Below are 20,151 nucleotides of genomic sequence, written 5' to 3' on the forward strand. Positions count from 1 at the left end.
TTTAGTAAAGGTACCAGGCAATCCTGGGTACTCATTAGTTCAGGAGTGAGCAATTATTTCAGTTTTGGCAAGCTGTCAAGGGCCACATGGGTAGTCCCGCCCCTTGACAGGTGCCCCATCCCCTGGTCACCATCTTGGGACCAATGTCCCAATTTCTTGGGACCAATGTCCCAGAGCCAACACCAGCAGGGCCCAGAGCAGGGTGCAGGCTGGCAGGGTCTGTGGAGCCAGGTTGGGCTGCACCAGCAGGAAGAAGGGGGAGCTGGCCCAGCTCCATCGAGCCCCTGCTGGCCGGGACCCTGTACCCCTGCCACCCTGCTCTGGGTCCTCCTGCTGGCGCTGGCCCTGGGACACCAGCGTGGGCCCTGTGCCCTGCCAGCTCCATGGTACAGGTGGGGGGCAGTGCACAGCCCCAACCCCCTGCTCACTGGCAGGGAAGGAGCTGGTGTAGAGCGCAGGGAAAAGCAGGCCCCCTGCCCCATAGCTGGCGCTCCTTGCTGCAGCCTCTCGCAGCCTGTGTAGGGCTGTCCTGAGCAGGCACAGGCAGCCCCACTCAGCCTGTGAGCAGCTGCAGTGCAGGGCGCTAGCCACGGGGCGGGCGAGGGGCCACTTTTCTTTAACCTGGCCCCACACTGGCTATGGGCTCACCCGTTGGGGCTGCACCATAGTAGCAGCAGCTGTGGCCTCCCTGCTTGCCACCCCGGGCAGTGTTTTCTCCTGCTGCCCGCTTGGAGCTCGCACGCTGGGCAGCCCAGAGGCAGTGGTGGCAGCCTCACCGCAGTCTACCATGGAGTGAGCTCCAGGTGGGCAGCAGCAGCAAACACTGACCAGCACAGCAAGTGGGGGGGGAGGGGTGTGCAGCTGCTGCTGCTGCCGTGGTGCAGCCCCAATGGGCAAGCCCAGAGCCAGCATGGGCGCAGGCTGGTAGCAGTGGTGGGTTACAAGCTGGTGCTAAGTGCAGGGGGAAAAAGCAGACCCCCCCCCCATGGCTGGTGCCCCACACTGCAGGTGCTCACAGCCCTTGTGGGGCTACCTGTGCCTGCTCAGGACAGCCCCGGGCAGGCTGCAAGCGGCTGCAGCAGGGAGCGCCAGCTGCAGGGTGGGTGAGGAGCTGCTTTTCCCCACCGTTTGCAGATGACAACAGAATACATGAAGCTCAGAGAGGGGGAAGGAGGAAGAGGGACTGCCTTCCAGCCCCTGTCTGCCCCTGAGTGAGCAAGCACAACCTCTACTGTCACAGCCTCTCCTTCTGTGAGTAGGACACCACCTCCCCTTCCACGAGCCCTAGGAGCTTGCAAGAAGTAGGGGATGAGCCAGGCTGAAAGGAGCAGCTTTGAGTCCATGTGTCCCCAGCCTGTCCCCCCACCCTGAGGGTTGAAAATCACTGTCCTATGCCCTTTAAATGTCTCCGTCCCCCCTCTTCCGCCTGCCCTAACCCACTCCTTTCCAGCCTGTCTCCCTTTAGTCCCACCTTGCTCTGAATAGTCAGGTTGGCTCAGCGAAGCTGCTCAGTGGAAGAGAAACGAAAGCAGGGTGCATCTGCATCCCCTCTAGATTTGATCCTGAGCTAGCCCTCCCAAATAAAGTACAGTCCTTGAGCAGCAAAGCAATGAACAAATAGAAAAACAAAAAACAAATGCTTCTACCCTGTTCTGGGCACTAGGAGGGGAGCCCTTTGGTTCTGATTCCAGCACAGAAGCCTGGCTCCTCCTTGCTAACAAGCTTATTCTGTTCACAGATTGCCTCCTACTTGCAAATTGTTCTCTAACTAGTTGCTGCCTTTCTGTTCTCTACCTGGGGAACTCTCTCATTATCTAAATGCCCTGCATCTGAGCTTTCTCAATGGGGCTGCCTGTTCCCCCTTAAAGGGACAGACACCCTGCTACAGGCAGGTAGGCAAGGAACAAGGCTACGGAAACCAACTGAGTAGCAAGCCACCTAAGTTAGCCCCAAGTAAAATGCAGAGCAAAACAATGTGGTTAACACCCTTAGCCTGGCCTGTTTCTGCTTGAGACCCTCTAACATGAGGATTTCAGCATCAAAGCCCAGGAATTGGGCCAGTCCGGTTTTCCTGACCACAAAATAGCAGAGTGAGAGAAGTCTCTTTACAAAACAGCAAAATCCCAATGCTAAGGGCACTTGCCAGGGGTGTGGGAGATACAGGCTCTAATCCTGATGTTCCTAATCAGACGTAGTGCATAAAGCCATGTGTGGATGAAACAAGACACTTTAAAGCAGACTAAATGCTTTTGTACCGCTTTAATGGTGTTTAATGGTGTTAGTGTTTGCATGTCTCCGTGGCATATTGTGCATTAATTCCAGCCACTGCAGGAAATTCAGGAACATAATGTGCATTAAATGACTTGGGATGCAGCAAACTAAAACTCTGAGAAAAGCAGAGAGCCTGATCCCCGCCCCACCTCCCGCCCCCAAAGCCTGCCTGCCTGAGCTGCATGGGGCCCTGGTGCTTCCCTCCATGGCCACGGTGCCCCCTGGGACCACCTCAGCTGGGTGCCTGTGGGTGGGTGCCATCTGCAGCAGGGAGGGGGGGATGCCTCTGCTGGAGAAAAAAGCACCAGCCTCCTTCCCTGCAGCTCAGGGACAACTCCTCCCATCAGCAGCTCGCCCTCCCCTCCCTGCTGGAGAGGCAGCTAAGTCAGTGGGGTGTGTGCATGACATGGGGGTTTAATCAGCCCTAAATTGAAGCAATGTTTTTTAAAATCCACCATTTCAATTTAGGGTCCCTGTTTTGTCTACACATGCCTAAAACCACACCTGGGACTTACTTGCCCACCAGGATGTACATTCAGTTTCTTCAGCTGGAGCTATCCTACTTTGTATAAATTATTCAATATCTGTTAGGCCAGAGAGATTCAAATGTGGTCTCTCGCCCTTACTGCATTTTATGTGAGGCACACAAAGTGTGGAGTAGGAAAGCAGGAGTAGGAGACTGAGGTATATATCGATTTGTTTATAGAGAAGTGGAACAGACCCAGCAGGAGAGCTTCAGAGAGACCCACTTCAGACTGGCAAGGAGTCTGGTTGTCAGAACACTTATGCTACATGTGGGTTCAAGTCCCTGCTCTAAAATGAGCATAGCAAGAATTGAAATCTAGTTCTACATAGCACTGAGAAGTGTCATCACAATAAGAGTGCTCTCTTTCTCTAACAGAGACCCCCCCCCATTCCTTGCATTCTCTCCCTGCTACACACTCTCTCTGTCATGTGCACACATGCACACACACACAATTTGTGTATTTCAAGGAGAAGCAAGCCTCTGGCTTTTTGCCTGCACATGAGGGATTTGGTAATTAATAAAGAGTTCCTTAGACAAGACTAGAAAAGGGCAGTAGAGAGAAGAATTTGCATGAGGCAGCTCTTTACACCTGCAACTGTATCAATGGCTGTACAAATAAATCCCCTACATTTTGCTGCTAATGTTACTTTCCTCTGAACCCAGGAACACACCACACGCAGTCTCTTTGTAGACCGTAATTGTATCCCCTGCATTTTGCTCAGTTGTGCCTAATTGAGGAGGGCTTTATTTTAATCTGTAAATCATTGCTCAGATCAACTAACATGCTAAGTAATATCTCATCCAGCTAAGAACCAAACTGAAACATGGAGTCAAGTTCCATGGACAGTAAGTGAGGTCTCTACAGGTGATATATATATATATATATATATATATATATATATATATAAAGTCTGCAACTATAAATGGAAGCACTGTAGCTAAGAAACCCAATGCTTCTTTATGTGTGCCACTGCCACCACAAGCCACTTCCTCTGGTTTTGCCTCCTTTATGAGAAAAGGGAGACAGGGAACCTTTTTCTAGCATGATTCCTTTAACTGCCATGGCCAGGCAAAGGGAATGGGGAGGTTTCAAGGTGGTTTCAAGGTGCCCCATACTCACCAGGAGTAGAAGCTGCCATCAGGTTAACTGGGGCCTCCTGGCAGAGTCCCCTCCCTCCCCCCACATAGCATGGGGCAGTGAGGGGTAGCAGGGACCTGCCCTGGCCACCTGGCACCTGTACTGCCACTGCCCCATCACGTGGGTGTGGCCTGGGTCGGCAGGGCACTGTGCAGCTCCATGCACTGTCAGGCAGCTGGGGCCACTGCAGCTGTTACCCAAGGCCTGGCACCACTCAGCCCAAGTGCCCCAGCTGTCTGATGGCAGCTGCTACTGCTGACAAGTGTAGGTTTTTTGGTTTTCTTTTTTTTTAAGTGCTGGGAGGCTGGGGCTGGGTGAGGCAGCCATCGAGGGCCTGGGGGTGCAAGCAGGGGGTGGGGCTAGGCAGGGCAGCCATCGGGGGGGCTTCAGGAGCCAACAGGGCATGGGACTAGGTGGAGTAGCAATCTGGGGCAGCTGGGGGATCAAGCCAGTGTGGGGCACATGGGCCTTGCAGGGGGAAAGTGGTAGCCCTTGAGGGGGTCATGTGGCCCCTGTTGGGGAGGCTGATGGGGGGGGCTGTGGCCCCTGTGGGGGGTAGTCTGTGAGCTGTGTGGGGGGTTGTGCCCTGTGGTGGGCAGGGAACCCACCTCTCCCTACAGTCCCCCTGTGATCCATCCACATACCCCATAGACTTCCTACATCTCTCCACAGCCACCCACATCCCCCCACCCCTCTTCCCACACCACTTCTGCAAACCCTACATCCCCCCAGCACATACCCTGTGTGCCCAGCTACCAGACAGGATGAAACCTGCTGGCAGGCTATGTGGCCGTAGGGGCAGCAATCCTCACATCCTGATCAGTGAAGGGGTCAGAGGGAACTTTAACTGCTCTATAGTACGAAAACCAAAGACAAACAGCAAAACATATAGGTATTTAGAATTCATTGTATTATTATGGTACAGACACTGGTAGGTTTCCAAATTACTTTAACACTATAGATATATCAATAAAACATTGCTCAACAGATTGTTGTGTCTCTGTCTCTTGGTCTCTTTTGCTCTCTCTATATAGTGGTCTTTTGTTTCAGTTGTGGAGGAACATGGATTTTGGGGTATTTTACAGAGTGACTTGGGGATTTTTTTTATAAGGGATTTTTCAGTTTTCAAATAGGGAACACAAGAATTCCTGCCAGGGAGGCAACTGGCAGGACCCAGGCAGAAAAGCCTGCTCAGGGCTGGCACCTTGAACCCAGCTGAAGGTGGCTGACCTGCTGGCCAACTGGGGCCAGGAGGACATGATTTGACAGTTCAAAGCAGGCCACCACACCCAGAACATCTTCCAGGTGATAGCTGCCCAGGTGGCCAAGCAGGGGGGCACACATGGCCATAGTGCTACACAAAGGCCAACGCTGTAGGCACAGCTGGCTCAGAAGGGCAGATGCCTCTACTGGCTGTGTAGTTCCATACCGGGTCTGGCAGGTGTGCAGCAGGTCACAGCCAGGTAGCAGCCCCCACAGCCAGACTGCTGAAGTGGGTAAAGAGTGCAGGGAACTCTCAGGGATGCTGCAGCAGTCCAGCTGGCACAAGGGGTAGTATCCCCAGATACCAATTGGCTGGGCCCCAGAAGTTCCTGAGAGTGAGTAGCCCTGAGCTACTTGTCAGGGCAGCTTTTTGTACTGATGGGCAGGGCAGCTTTTTACACATGTGCTGGCCCCAGGCTCTAGCTCCCCCTGGCTGCAGATCCAGGAACAGCCAGGCAGGCTTATTTTGCCCCAAGTAGCACAATTTGCCCCAAGTAGCACAATTTGCCCCACACTAAACTGCATGTCCGGGAACGTGCACCGAGGCAAAAAGCCCCAGCTCAAATTTGCACCGTTTCTATTTGAGCTACTGCAAGTGCACTTACCTGCATGTGTGTATGCACCCATAGCAACCATTCAAGGACCATATAACGTGTCTGGATCTTTCAATTTTCAAAATCACTTGTGGGTCCCTCATTAAAGTCTGTGACCATGATACACCCAATAAATCTTGGTCCTGAGCTTCAGCTTCCAAAAATTAATTTAGAATAAAAAACATCCTCTCACAATTCATAGAATGCAGCAGAGAGAGTAGGTTATAACAATCTGCATTGTGTGCAAGCAAATATATCATCTATGCCCTAATAGAAAAACACCTTTTCTCAAACATTAATTGACACTTTTTAATGACATTCTGCTATTCCAGTAGAAAAAAGCAATTTGTCTGAATATCTCAGTTGCCTAAACCAAGCCCCAGTATGTGCAGCATTGTCTATGGCACAATAACAGTATCAGCAAAAGATGAAAGAAAAGAAGGAAAATGCTTCTTTTCAGAGAAGCTCATTCTGAACTGAAACCATCAAAAATGTTTAATTTTATTTTCCTGTTTTCATGTTTCTTTGACCTAAACCAGCAATTATGACTGTGAAAAATATTTGCCAGTAAGAAGAATCTATAGCTTACAGGATGGATACAGTCAAAAAACTAGTCATAGACAAGATTCACAGGGTCTAATTCTGTTCCAGCTATGTGTCTAAGTGGACCTAGGTACCTGAGGAAATAATTGTATTTCTCTGCATAAATGACATTGATGCAGGTTTTAGGCACCTAGGTCTCCCAGTGACATTCTATTTCAGCTCATGTAATTGCCTGAATCACATATATGCACTTACTTTCCTGAGACAGATGCAGTTTTCGCCTATGAGTTTGTCTCCATTGGAAATGCCTTGTGTGGCATGGAGCCTCTCCAGGGGTGGCTGTGAAGCCCCTCGAGTCCTTGACTTTGATATATATGCACAAAAATCCTTTCATGGCCATGGTTCCTAACCTTTGGTGACCCAGTGAAGAACAATTCTGAACAAATTGACCTTTGCTCTGCCTGTCAACCCAAAGAAATGTGTACCTGTGGAAGGCACAAGCCAAGGATAGCCATGCTATGAATTGTTCAAAAAGGTGCAACCTGGGGCCTTTAGCACAAATGCCTCAATTTAGGAAATTGCTTAAACCTCTCATACTTAAATGCTCTGTTGAACTATGGCCCAACAGCACAGGCCTCTAGCAAGAGACACTTATATGCACTGGGTTCCATTTCCTTCTTCCCAGGTCTGGCAGGTAACATTATTTATCTTCTGTCCTCTTCATCAAGGCTGGAGTTCAGATATGTTCTGAGTATAATTTGCTGTCTGAGTTTAATTTGTTGGCCCATGGTGGATTTATCACTCCTTCCTCACAGTTTATGGCCTGTAAGATAGTTTAGTTCCATGCTCTGGGGCTCCATCCATTTGACCATTGCAAACTCGGATGGCCAGAGAGGAGATTGAGTATTCATTAGTCCTTTCAGATGTTTCTCCTAGGCAAAGAAAACCTTGCATACCAGAGGCAAAACAGCCCAGGAGTAGGCCTTTCCCAAAATACTGTTCTTTCTTCCATCAAGAAACAAAGAACTGGGTAGCATGTTTTGTCAGCAGAGAATTCATGATGAGCATTACTGTTGCAACCTCTGTCTTTTTCCACTTGGATGGAAAAAGGCCCTGAAGTCATGGACAAAAAGCAGCAGATTTTCCTCAAAGCCTGTGGCTAATTAGTCATAAAGAAGAAATGCAATCTGTCAGGAGAGCAGAGAGGGATTTAAAAGAATGTACCTTTGTAGCCCTAATTTAATGCACTTCAACGGTGGATAGAAGAATTACAGGACTCTGTGCAGGGGGGTCACATCAATGGAAAGAGAAAAGGCAACTCCTGATTTTCCTTTGACACTTCAGGGAGGAACCTGGCTGTGCTTGATATGCTTGATGCACACACATGTAGATGGATAATTGCTGGGTTAGGAATGTGAAATAGCAGCACATGGGAATGAGTCAAAGGAACAAGCAGATGCATGGGGGGAAAAAACAAGCCAGCCTTGGGCAAACTATTGCTTTATGCTAAATGGATCATATATTCACTGCTGGAAATTGTCCTCACCCTCATTTTGTAAAACAAATACATAGAAAGAGTTAGGTTGTTCCTCCACAAATACGACCGTGTGTATTCTCCATTCCCTGGCAAGTCATTCAATTCATGTCAGACCTAAGTTAACTAAATTTAACCTCCTTCCTGAGAATTCTTAGTCCTTGCCACCATTCAAGGCATGGATGGAACATTCATTAATCTTCACTACACCCATCTCTGCAATATGACACGCTCCCTTCTATCCTTTGCTGGCCAGAACTACCTGCCTCCAAACTATAGGATGGTCCTTTGTCTTTGCAACCACACGTATAAGTCTTGCACAAAAATTGCAGCCAGCCACCCATCTCTGAAAACACACTGTGGGGCCTTGTGTTTGTTGTCTCATAGTTATCCTCTCTTAAATGTGCTCCCTGCAAACTCATTTGGTGATCAGTGAGCCAACCTGGGTTTCTCATTTCTTCAACACCATCCTCTGTGATAAATCCCATGCCAGACAAATTCCACTGTCAGTTACACGTGTAACCCCATCACTTGACACTTATGACCCAGTGACTTGTGCAGGCTCACCACCACCAGTGGGCTTGCAGAGCTATAATAGATTGGCCTCATCATTCTTGCTAAAGCACAAGAGTAGAAATCAGTTCCCTCCCTTTCTGTCTTACATAAGAGTGGCAAAATGATACATGCCAGGGTGGTTCTGAGTCTCCACTGATGTAAGTTGCCCATGAAGTTGTACTTCAGTGGAACACTATCAGTATTTTAGGACTGGGCCCAGAAGTTTAAAAGTGTGTTTTTCCCTTCTTGTTTTTGCATGCATCATCTTCCTTCTGGCTTTGTACTGACCCATGTTGATTGAAGCAAAATAAATCTAAGGGAACCAGCCAAAATCACAGAAATCCAAAAACAAATCAGAGAAGTGCCTGCAAGATTTTTGCTTCTCAATCGATTGCTCTGTTGCATCCCATCTTCTCTTTGTGTGCCCAAGCCATAATTTTTTTCCATTTTCATGTCTCTGTTTCATACCAACAAAATGAACGTTACATTTTATGTTACAAAAATCACAACTACATAATCAGGTTAAGAAAATAATTTACGGAACCTGGATATATGCTATAAAATGAAATACAATACAAAAATGCTTCTTTGGCTCATTGGAGATGTTTGGCTTATTTTCTATGTCATTGTTTTTTACAAATAATTTTTAGGGAGGGATGCTTCTGAGAATGAAATGAACCTGCTGCTGCTGCTGCTGCTCCAAAACTGATATGTAAATTTACCGACCAGGAATACAACCTTTGCTCACTGATGTTAATAAAAAATGAATATCTTCTTCATCTATTCAAAAGAAAAAGCTGAATCCAGGCAAGTAGATTCTTTGTAGCACTACAAGGCAATAGCAGCAGAGGTGGAAAAATTCTTGCCCTGGTTGTACATCAGTAGCACAGCTTCATACATAGACTTCAGGTTTTTAGTCAGAAACTTTTCATCCTATCTGTAAAAGAAAAAAAAAAGAAAGAAAAATCCTTGATGCTACCTCTTTGTCTCATTCTCTGAAGTCTAAAAGAAATTTCCCAGTAACCATCATTTCATTTTTTCCATGTCTTGGTGTTTTCAAAAATATATAAAAAGCCCAGTTGCACTCACCCTTTTGTCTCATCCCCAAGTCTCCTAAGCAGAACTCCCTTTTTCTATCTTTGTTTAAGTATTGAAGCTGGATCTTTAATCTCTAACTTTCCCTGTCACATTTTGTTTGTCCAACTCTGACATTTAAATAGAGATCTCTAATCCTGTGCATGTCCCTTATTAAAATGTAATCCAGATTGCTGATATCTTTGGGATTTTTTTGGATACTTTCTTGATCCCCTAGCTTCTAAGGAATCAGATATTTTAGCATTAACTTCAGTGCTGGCAGGCACAAGGTTCAAATCCCTTCATATTTTCTTCAAATTGAGCTCCATCTAAGTGGCAATTCACCCAATGGTTTATGCAACCATAAATAGACTTTTCTCTGTGACTGTATGGGAAAGGACTGGGATCAATGGCCTCAAGCTGCAGTACAGGAAATTTAGGCTGGAGATAATGAAAAGCCTTCCGACTATGAGGGTGGTCAAGTATTAGAACAAGCTACATAGAGAAGCTATGGAATCTCCATTCCTGGAAATTTCCAATGTTGCAGCTGTGATGGTCCAGGAATTATATGAAAAGCAAGGATTTTTGGGTGATTTCAACTTTATCCCAATTATGCAGTTGGTCCAATCAAAAAATATCACCTAAGAAAATCCTTGCCTCTTGCAAGTGTGTGTTAGACAGCCATTTGACTGAGATGGTTTAGTCTGGGATAATTCTGCCCTGAACAGGGGACTTGATTAGTTGACCTCCTGAGGTTTCTTCGACCCCTACTTTTTTATGCTTCCATGAACCACAGGGAAGCAGCAGATACAAGACTTGAAGTGGATAAAGGGTTAATCATCTTTTGAAAGGTGCACTCTGCTTCATTTGTTTTCATGTCAGCGGCATGCATCTGACCACAGGACCAACCCTGCAACCTTTATGGTATAGGAACAGGCAAATGTTGGAGGGAGCATGGTCAGTTAGGGGGATTCTATTGTATGTTGTGGACATATCCCAGAATTAAACTGATTTGGAAGAAAGTTGGAGACATACTAAGGGAAATAACAAGTGCCAACTATTAGATAACTCCTTTGTGTTCCTACAGAGCCTTCCTGAGAACTCTGTAACACGTGTCATACGGAACTAATCACTCATCTTCTAAAACAGGGGCTCCCAAACTGTGGTACATGTACCCCATGGGGGTATGCAAGACATCCCTGGGGGGGTATATTGGAGAAATTGTGTAATAGTGGATTTAATTTTCATTATAATAAAAATTGGCATTTAAGGGGTTAAACTATAAACTGTATGCTGGTAGGGATACAGAGGCAGCTGGCAAATCTGGAAGGGAGTATGCAGTAAGAAAAAGTTTGGGAACCTCTGCTCTAGAGGCAGAAAGAATGACAATTGCAAAAGCCTGGAAGAAAAGTGACACTGCCAAAATCACTGACTGGTTTCCAAAAGATTGGAAAGTTTTAGTAATGGAAAAGTTGTCCTATCAAGTCAGAGTTCAACAGTGGAGAAAGCAAAACAATGCTTGCTTAGAAATTTGATAAAAATGTTTGGAATTTGCTAAAAAAATCAATCTTTTTCTGCCTCCAAACCAGAAAATTTGAGAAACTTCTTTGAACATTGAAATGCAAGTTCTACAAGTGAACATTTAAGACTGATATATAGAATACATTTAAAAATTAAAAGCAGAAATGAGAAGAAGATAATGAGACATGGGTTATGGAGTGTCACAAGTAAAAGGAGGGGGTGAATTATAGTACAGAGATGAAGAAACACAGGGGCCTGGCATCAAAAGAAACATTGAGGAACTGTTGGAGACTTGTGGAAGGAACACAAGACTTCTGTGGACATTGACTTAGGTTGTGGTAGCACTGGTGAGAGAAGATTATGTCCATCTTGTGTATATTTGGGGAGGTGTTAAATCCGTTGATAAACTATGTAAATTAATACATTATGTTTTTGATTTTGGTTTCTTAAAAAGAAAGGAACTTTAATCCCTAGAGCACAGCTGGGCAAAATATGGCCTGGGGCCCAGATCTGCAGATGCAGCAGTCCTGTCAGGAAGCTGCACGCTGGCTAGGGACAGGGACTGGGGCTGGGGCAGTGATGTCTGGTGGGAGTAGGGTGGTTGCCAGCAAGAGCATGACATGGGATGCCCTGGGCAGAAGTGGGTGGGTCTTGGTCACATGCGGAGTGCTGCAGGGGCAGCCACAGGCTGGATGCAGGGGGGCTCAGACCTCATCTGCACCACAACACCCAGGTGAGCTCTGCTGTACGTGCCCCCTGCCTACCCATTCTCCCTTCCCACTCCCAGCCAGCTCCTGGGACTCCCTCCCCCCCCACACCCCCCCCAACACATATACCCCGTCCCCCACAGGCACCCTACAAATGCCGCACACTTCCCCCCACACACACCCCTTACTCCCCCACACCCCTTTTCACAGCATACAAGAATAAGACTTTATTTGGAGCTATCATGCAATTGCCTCTATATATACTACTCAAAAAACATAAATCAGGACAAAATTATTTTTTGAAATAAAGTTAAAGTATGTTATAGTAGATATTTGATTTTAAATTTAGTATATGATTTGTTTTTTTATCTATAATTCATTAAAATGATATCTTCTGAAAGAATTTATGTGTGCGGTCCTGAACAACTTATTACAACTTGTTAAATGGCCCACCAACTGCAATAATTTCCTACCCCTGCCCTAGAGTTTAGGAGTGTTATTGCAATGCAGTGAACATTTTGAACACTACGGATGCATTCAGACAAGCACAGCCATGTGGCATGTGGCACTGCAGACATGCCTGAATAACACGTTAGGTTGTTTTCTGCACTGCAAGGGAGCAGTTCAGAGGGTTTTTTTGACCCCTGGATAAACCCATGGAGGAAAAAAAAAGAGCAGCTCACACATGGGCAGCACATGCCACTTAAAAGCAGAGCCAGGCTGCCCAGAGCCATGCCCAGCCTCCCCTACTGCCCCCAGGATAATTTGCCATGTGCCAGAACGCATGTGACATGGGCGTTTCCTGGGGACAACTAGCGCCAGCACAAGGTGCACCGTTGTTAATTGTCCCTGAGAAACCAAATGCCCACACCATGTGTGGATGTGGCCTATGAGGGTTTCCAGAAATGTTCCACTGAACCAATTGCACAACTTTAGACAATGATCAAATGTGTCTGATTCAAAATGTGTCCCACCAGCTCAAAAGGTTAATGCTAAGATTTTAAATGATGACAGGATGACAAATGGGTCCACTTGCCTTCTCCTCATAGCTTTTCTCTTAGATTTTTCCAACATTAAAGCACCAATCTGCTCTTTAGGAAAGAGGAAAGTAAGATATGAAGATCGATCTGCAGGTAACTGACAAATGGAGGCAAGGGGCAGACAAGGGCATGATCCTGAAAAGAACAGGAATAGGGTGGCTAAGTGTGTATAGACAAAATGGGGGCCCTAAATTGAAGCAGTGGGTTTTTAAAAACACCACTGTGCCCCAAGTCATTTAAGGTGTATTACGATGCCAAATTTACTACAGTGGCTGGAATGACTGCACAATATACCGCAGATCCGTGCAAACACCGACACCATTAAAGCAGTGGGAAAGTATTTAACCCACTTTAAAGTGTCATGCACACATGCCCCCATTTTGTCTACACACGGCCAGTGTGGCACAAGCAGGACTATTTAATGCATTATGCCAGAACACATGGGGATTTAGCAATGGAATTTCAAGGCACACTCAAAAGTTGGGACTAACTCCCAATGCACTGCCTAAAAAATATACTCTATGTCAACAGTTGCACACCCCTAGACTGGAATCCCCAGTGAGGACCATCAGCCAAATCTTCCTACAGGCCACTGCCACGAGGAGATGTACCAGGAGTTGGGAGCACGAATGCACTGCAATTTCTCTAGCAGGCAGAGGTCTGCTGTGTGCTGTACTCCTCAGTTTGGATACAAGCAGGGGCAGATTCATGATCTGGCAAAGCCAGGTGCAGAAGCATCAACCCATGCTGCAGGAGTGGCTGTACCCACCATTCCCAGCCTACCTCTCACCCCTCTTGCCTTCCACCTCTCACACCCCCGTGTGGGCAGGAAGAGCCTTCTGGAACTTTTTAAAGTCCCAAAAGCAGGAAAGAATCCTCCCAACCTCCATGGTCATGTCCCCTCTTCACCCCTGCCCCAACTCCTCCATTCCCCCTCCTACTGATGCTTCCCCCGTTGTCCTGGAGGTGGGGAAGCTTCAGAGTCACTTCTGCTCACTCCAGCAAGTCAGTGCAGGGGCTGGGCTCACCTGGGAATGGGACAGGGCAGCAGGAGGGATGGGGGTGGGGGTGGGTTCCCTCAGGCTGCCCAGTTTCCTCCTCCCCACCACTGAGCAGGCACAGGGAGGAACCCCACTGTTGCTATTGCTACCGCTTTCAATAAACCACCTGAGCCTAATCCCCACCCCACACAATCCAGCTGCAATTGGCAGGAGCAGTTCTGAAGCTTCCCCTGCCTCCAAGACAGCTGGAAAAGCAGCTGCAGCAGGAGGAGAAAGGGGAGCAAAGGACATGCCTCTGAGCATGGAGGGGGAGGAAGGGGCAATCTCACCTGCAGTGGGGACTTTAAAAACACCCCCAGAGGTTCCCATGGCATGATCCAGTCTGAAAGGGGGGTGCAACCACACTACTGAACTACCTCTGGGTCCACGCCTGGACACAACCACCATGGTTAGCCACTGTGTATCCCTTTGTGGTTTCTTGCACCCCTTGAAGTGCTAGAAAGGAGAATTTCCCTGCTTGTAAAACTCAAGAAAGGTCAGTCTAAATCAGGTCGTTGTTGTCATCATCATCACTATTATTATTATTATTTCTATAGCACTTAGCTATTCATAGTCCTTTATACTCAGTTTATAAAATATCCAAAGCTCAGGCAGTTTGAAAAGCATGCTCTGAATTTTTCTGTCTGAAAGAGAGATGCTGCTTAAGAGGCTCATGAACTGCAATGAACTCGATATCTTCAGAATACTATGGCTGCAAGGAATTATCACTGTATCACAGCCTCCAAGGAGCCCTTAAAGCTACAGCAGAGCTATATGAAAAGCCTAAGGTGCCACACCAGCATTTAATGTGCAAAAGAGCTGACATCAACTTATGTGAACTTGAGGCCACAATGTTCAAAAGTGACTAGCAGTTCTGGGTGCCTCGATATTTTGTATGCCCTGCATTAGATTTGGAATATAAGACTACAAGGGGCCTTCAGGGTCATCAAGTCCAATCCCCCAACCAACACATTACAGGAACAGAATATGGAGAAAAGAACATCCAAAGCCCAGTGCTGCAAGATACTCAGTGCTGCTCTGAGTCGATTTTTGTGAATCAGTTGTGACCACCACCTGCTGGAATTGGGCCCATGGAGAGCAAAGCACATGGGGCAAAGTAGGAAACAGGTAGTTTTTTCTGTCAATCAACTGTCTTACTCCAGAAATCTAGACTGAGGGAAGGAAATTAGCAAAAATAAAATAAAATAAAATAAAATAAAATTAGGATGGAAAACTTGAATATACTGTTGGAAATATACCAACATATCAACTAACACGATCATACCTGTGTTCAACCTCACAGGCTACGATACTGCCACATAAACAAAATGATCTCATGTGAGCCATGGGAGTTTTTAAAATCACATCCTTTATTAATTTGGTAGTTGCATTAATTTAATACAAAATTGCACCATTTGAAACTGTGAACAATTATTGAGCTACCAACTTTTATTCTGGAGAAAGCTGATGACCAAAGGAAAGGATTTTTGTAGTAAATACCCCCAGCATGAATAATAAGACCAGATTACTTTAAGTGACAGCTACATGAAAAATTAGACTAACATCCTAATAAACTGTCCTACACATCATAAAGGAATCTAATTTTATCTCTGCCTCCCACACAGTAAATCTCCCTATCACACTTCTTCTGTGCTTCCTTGCTATTTCTTTGCTTAATAATCAGCTACTTAAAAGATTGAGGATAGTGTTAATAATAGGCAAATTAGAAACCCAGAAAAAGAAACGTGTTTGTGGCTTTCAAAGTTGCACAGCATGTCTGTCACTAAAATAAAAATCAGGCATGAAGCAGACACAAATATAGGATCCTGGGCAAGCATCGGCTGAAGATGGCAGTGATTCCAACTAAACTACTGTCATTAGTCAGTGCTGGAATGGTAAAATATTTAACAAGGGGCACTCCTCTTCCCCTTGGCACTTTTTCTTATATAAACTAATTAAGCTATAATGTGAGAAGTGTTCCATCTCAATCATTTAGCATAACTACAGGTCCAAGCATGATGCGGTGACCTGGGATACTGCTTTAATGAAAAGAGTTGGCATTTTATTTCTTCCTTCCTTTTTTTCTCCCCTTAAATTCTTATGCATAAAGGCCCAGTGGCCTGAACCTGATTCCAATTAAATCAATTAAAAAAAAATCCCATTGACTTTAACGGTAGCAGGTTTAAGTCCCATAGGCAAAACAATAACAGTAAAGCACTTGAACAGTTAGGCTACTAATGGGCAAATATAGAGTTGAAAGTTGAAATTAACTTTCTGTTTCTCTTTACCTGGAAGCAAAACACCATAGTGAATATAGCACATTTTATGAGTGACTCTCTCTATATATATATACAGATACAGATCATATCTCTAGTAAGACATATATCTATCATCTCTTATGAAAGGAGTTGATGAGCCTTAAGCAGGTGGTTTTCATACATAGCAATTATATAATATGCCTTTAAATAGTCTGTGAACACTTTATGCCTTGACTATGCTCCTGTGCTGGTATGTTCCTGAACTGGGATGACCTCAGGCACACCCTGCCCATTTAACTTCCAGACCCAGAAGTTGGTGAAGCTGGTCTGGGCTTGCCCCTAGTGGCTGTTGTCATGCCAGCAAGAGATGTTGGGTACAGATGGATGCTGGATATGAGCCCAGAGTAGCGTCACTAGTGTGTTTTTGGGTCTGGTGTGTGCCTGTAGATTCAGGTAGGCAAGGGGAACATGTCAGCCTTGCTCAAGCCCCCCAGTGCCAGGATGTACCACCTCAATCACATGGGCAAACCCATGCAGGCCTCCTAATAAGTCAAGTTAAGGGTGTGCTTGGCAAGTGGCCTAGCAACTCACATAGGTAGTTCGGCTCTGTATATTTGGTATCATTAGCCTGGTGGCTCCCACGCTTTTTTTCTGCAACCCTAAATCCAGGTTGCGACCCCCCACCCCCACCCCTGCCTCACTCATGCCCCGTGGCGCCAGCAGGGCCTGGGCCGGGCTGGGATCACCGGGGGCAGCAGCAGTGAGAGCCACGTGGACCATGCACTGGGAGAACCATGCAGGCAGGATCTGTGGATTGAGGGGTGGACCTCCCGTGACCCTGATTTAGGTTGTGCCCCGAAGTTGTGAGCCACTGCATTAACTGGTATGGCTTTCTGTACTTTGCTGTGCCCTTCACAGTGCATTTGTAAAGAAGAAAAGGCACAATGTGGGGTCTGGCTCCCTTCAACATGTCAGTCCCCTGTTTGCACATGTGCAGAGGTGGGAATTTCACATGTAGGGGGGAAATCCCTGTGTGGTGGGGTGCTACACACATCAGCCTTTGTCTCAACCTCCTGGAGATGAGAGAAGTCGTACAGCTTAAGACTCTATTCACTTGTCCATCCCATACCTTTACCTCTACAAAGTCTAGCCCTGTGGCAACAACCAGCAGGAAAAGGAGCTGTGATGCCAGAATTAATGTGAATGGCCAAGTTATTGCCAACTTTTCTATTAGCCAGATATGGAAACCACATAGCCACATAGGAAAACACAGGGATAGGGGTAGGAAACATCTCAGGCTTGCAGACCTTCCTCTTTCACCTATATTTTGGCAAGGATTAGGTTGGTTCCAGTTACCACACCATTGCTCCAGAATCAGTGCAGATCTTGAAATAGAGGCACATACACATGGAGGGTCTGGCCTACCTCATAAAGGATGACAGTGATTGCTTCTTTCTTGCGCATAGAGAGCCTTTTGCAGTGGCTGGGGACAAGGGGAACATACAGCAAAGACATTACTCTCAACTTCTACCACTGATTTGGCCCTTAATGTGGCTGCCTTTACAGAGTAAAATAATGAATCCATGTATCCCAGATAGCCGGCACAATTAATACGTGAGCACACACACACAGTTATAGAGCTCTGCTCCTGCTCCTTCCTGTCTAGCTGAAATTCAGTCAATACAATAAATTCACCCAGGGGACCTTGACATACTGGCAAATCTGAGATCTGCTGAAGATCAGGCTTGACTTTGTTTCTTTTTTTCAGCTCACTCTGTGCCTTCATACTGGGGCTTGAGATTGTAAGTATATGCCTGCCCTTTATAAAGTATTATTGAAAAGCTGAAAGTCAGGAGGATTTATTGCTATCTGAATTTGATGCCACCAGGCCAACATTCAAGGGCATTTTCAGCATGTGCCTGTGTCTGCGTTCATCCCAATGCCTTTTTTTTCCTGCTCATATTTTCACAGCTGCTTAGCACTGAAAGTGCAGTGAGGAATAATTCATTTGCTTTTTATAGCATTCCTTTGGTGAGATAAAGGTAAAAGACCTACTTGTAATGCGGCCTAAATAACTAGTAGTGGAACACCTCTCCACAATACAACTGGTGAAAGCAAACCAGCTTTCTTTGAGTGGAGAAAGCCCAGCTTTCAGATGTACAGATCTTTTCAAATGGAAGTGGCTCACAAGGCATAGATCAGAGACAAACATTTTAGACCAGTTCTTCCCAAACTTTTCCTCATCATGACCCCGTTTATGACCCCATTTCTTTAGCATGACCCCATTTCCTCAGCATGGTCCTTTACTCCCAACCTGCAGCTCCCTACCCCACCCCCAGTTGCCCCTCACTCCGCACCCACAGCTCCTGGCCCTGCCAATGCCCCTCAATCCCCACTCAGTCCACCACCCCCCCAGCCCTGCTGGTGCCCCTCACTCCTGACCCCTAGCCGCCTGCTCCCCAGCCCTGTCGGCAGGGGTCCACAGCTCCCAGAGCTATAGGACTAGGACCAGGGTCCACAGCCCCCTGCTCCCCCAGCAGTGCCCAAGCTCTGGCTGCCACCTGTGGGAGGCAGTGGCTGCTGCAGCCAGAGCAGGGCACAGAACCCAGCTCTCCCCCTCCACCCTTCACTGCAGGGGTCACGGCTGGAGCAGAGCTCATGAGAGTGGAGATGCAGGCTGCCTACTGTGGGTTCAGGGCTCCCTGCTCTGCTGCCCTTCTTCCAGGGCCTCTGGGACCCAGTGTGGGAGAGCAGAGACCTGCATGGGACCTGGTGCAGGCGTGTAGGGATGCTTGGTGCTGCTGATGAGAGCCCCACACCAGCCGCCATGGTGAGGTGCCTGCTGCCCACCCAGCAGCAGCGGCAGCAGCAGTGTGGAGTTGTGCCCCCCACTGCTGCCAGGTGGGTAGGGAGCATCTCACTATGGCAGCGCAGCTGGTGTGGGGCTCCCAGCAGCAGCACTGGGCCTTCCCACCCCTCTCTGCCATGGAGACTCTGGGGCAAGGCAAGTTTAGACTGGATATCAGGAAAACCTTCCTTACTTTTAAAACAGTGGGGCAACTGAATAGACTGCCCAGGAGAGTCATGGAATCTCCTTCATTAGACATTTCCAAGAAGCTAGACAGTCATTGGTCAGGAGTGATTTCAGAGTAACAATGCCTGGAGAGTGCTGGGAAGAGCAACAGGTGGAAGCCCTGGAGACCTGGAGACCTCACACTTATATACACCCTAAAGACCTCGCAGAACACTACTCAGCCCATGAGAAGCACTCTGCAGGCTGGAGGCCAATGCACAACAGCAGGAGAAGAAAACAGATCTCCACAATGGACTTGGTTATGAAAGAACCTTAAAGGAGCTGGGATAAGTTTTCAGAAGGGATAGGATGATGGAAAAAGGAGTTCTGGCTCTTCACTTAGGGTGTGTGATACGTGGAAATCTCCCCTACTTTGGGGGTCTTCAAGAGGAGGTTGGATAGGTATCTGTCTGTGGTATTATGATCCCAGCACTCATTCCTGCCCAGGGCAGGGGGTCAGACTTGATGATCTGTTCAGGTCTCTTCCAACCGTAGAAGAGACTATGAACTGTGTTTCCAATCCACAAGTCACACTGTAGAGTGGAAGGTGTTTGTATTCTCATATTTCTGGGCTTTGTTGGTTGGCACAGGGCCAGGAAGGAATCTTTTCCCCTCCTGTTGCGATGAGTGTGAAAGGGGTTTTCTAGCCACCTCAGCTTTGCGTATTGGCCACAGCTATGACCTAGGATTTTGACGGGCATGCACTGATGTGCCTGCTGTCTAGAAGAGTCCTAGCTAGAAGGTCTTGCTCCTCTGCTCAGGGTCAGGTCACATTGATTGTCACATTTGGAATTAGAAAAGAATTTTACCTCCCAGTCAGATTGTCATGGACTGTTAGGGGTGTTGCCTTCCTATGGCCTTCTTCCTTGGATCTATCTCTTAAGTGCTTTTTAACAAACTACTTCCTATTCTCACAGTGGCAGGATATTGACTGTGCCCTCACACCTCTGTGTAACCTGTGGCAGATTAAAGGGTATCTGATGTTTTAGGAATCATGCTTAGTAGTTTTAGGACT

At 46.9% G+C, this 20,151-nt stretch overlaps 1 protein-coding gene across 2 annotated transcripts in view; it reads right to left on the reverse strand.

The window, feature by feature from the left end:
- Positions 1 to 20,151, reverse strand: part of LOC149864369 (endogenous retrovirus group 3 member 1 Env polyprotein-like) — a 268,641-nt gene that overhangs the window by 157,211 nt on the left and 91,279 nt on the right. Inside the window, exon 4 of one of the 2 annotated variants that reach the window (XR_016442502.1) lies at positions 8,271 to 9,360. The exons of the other annotated variant lie outside the window; for it this stretch is intronic. The gene's annotated coding sequence lies outside the window, so the exon portion shown is untranslated. Of the gene's footprint in view, positions 1 to 8,270; positions 9,361 to 20,151 lie in introns of those variants that run through there. 2 annotated transcript variants of the gene reach the window in all.

The sequence above is a fragment of the Crocodylus siamensis genome, chromosome 5 (assembly GCF_052110815.1).
Source record: "Crocodylus siamensis isolate JL-2025a chromosome 5, ASM5211081v1, whole genome shotgun sequence".
Taxonomy (NCBI): domain Eukaryota; kingdom Metazoa; phylum Chordata; order Crocodylia; family Crocodylidae; genus Crocodylus; species Crocodylus siamensis.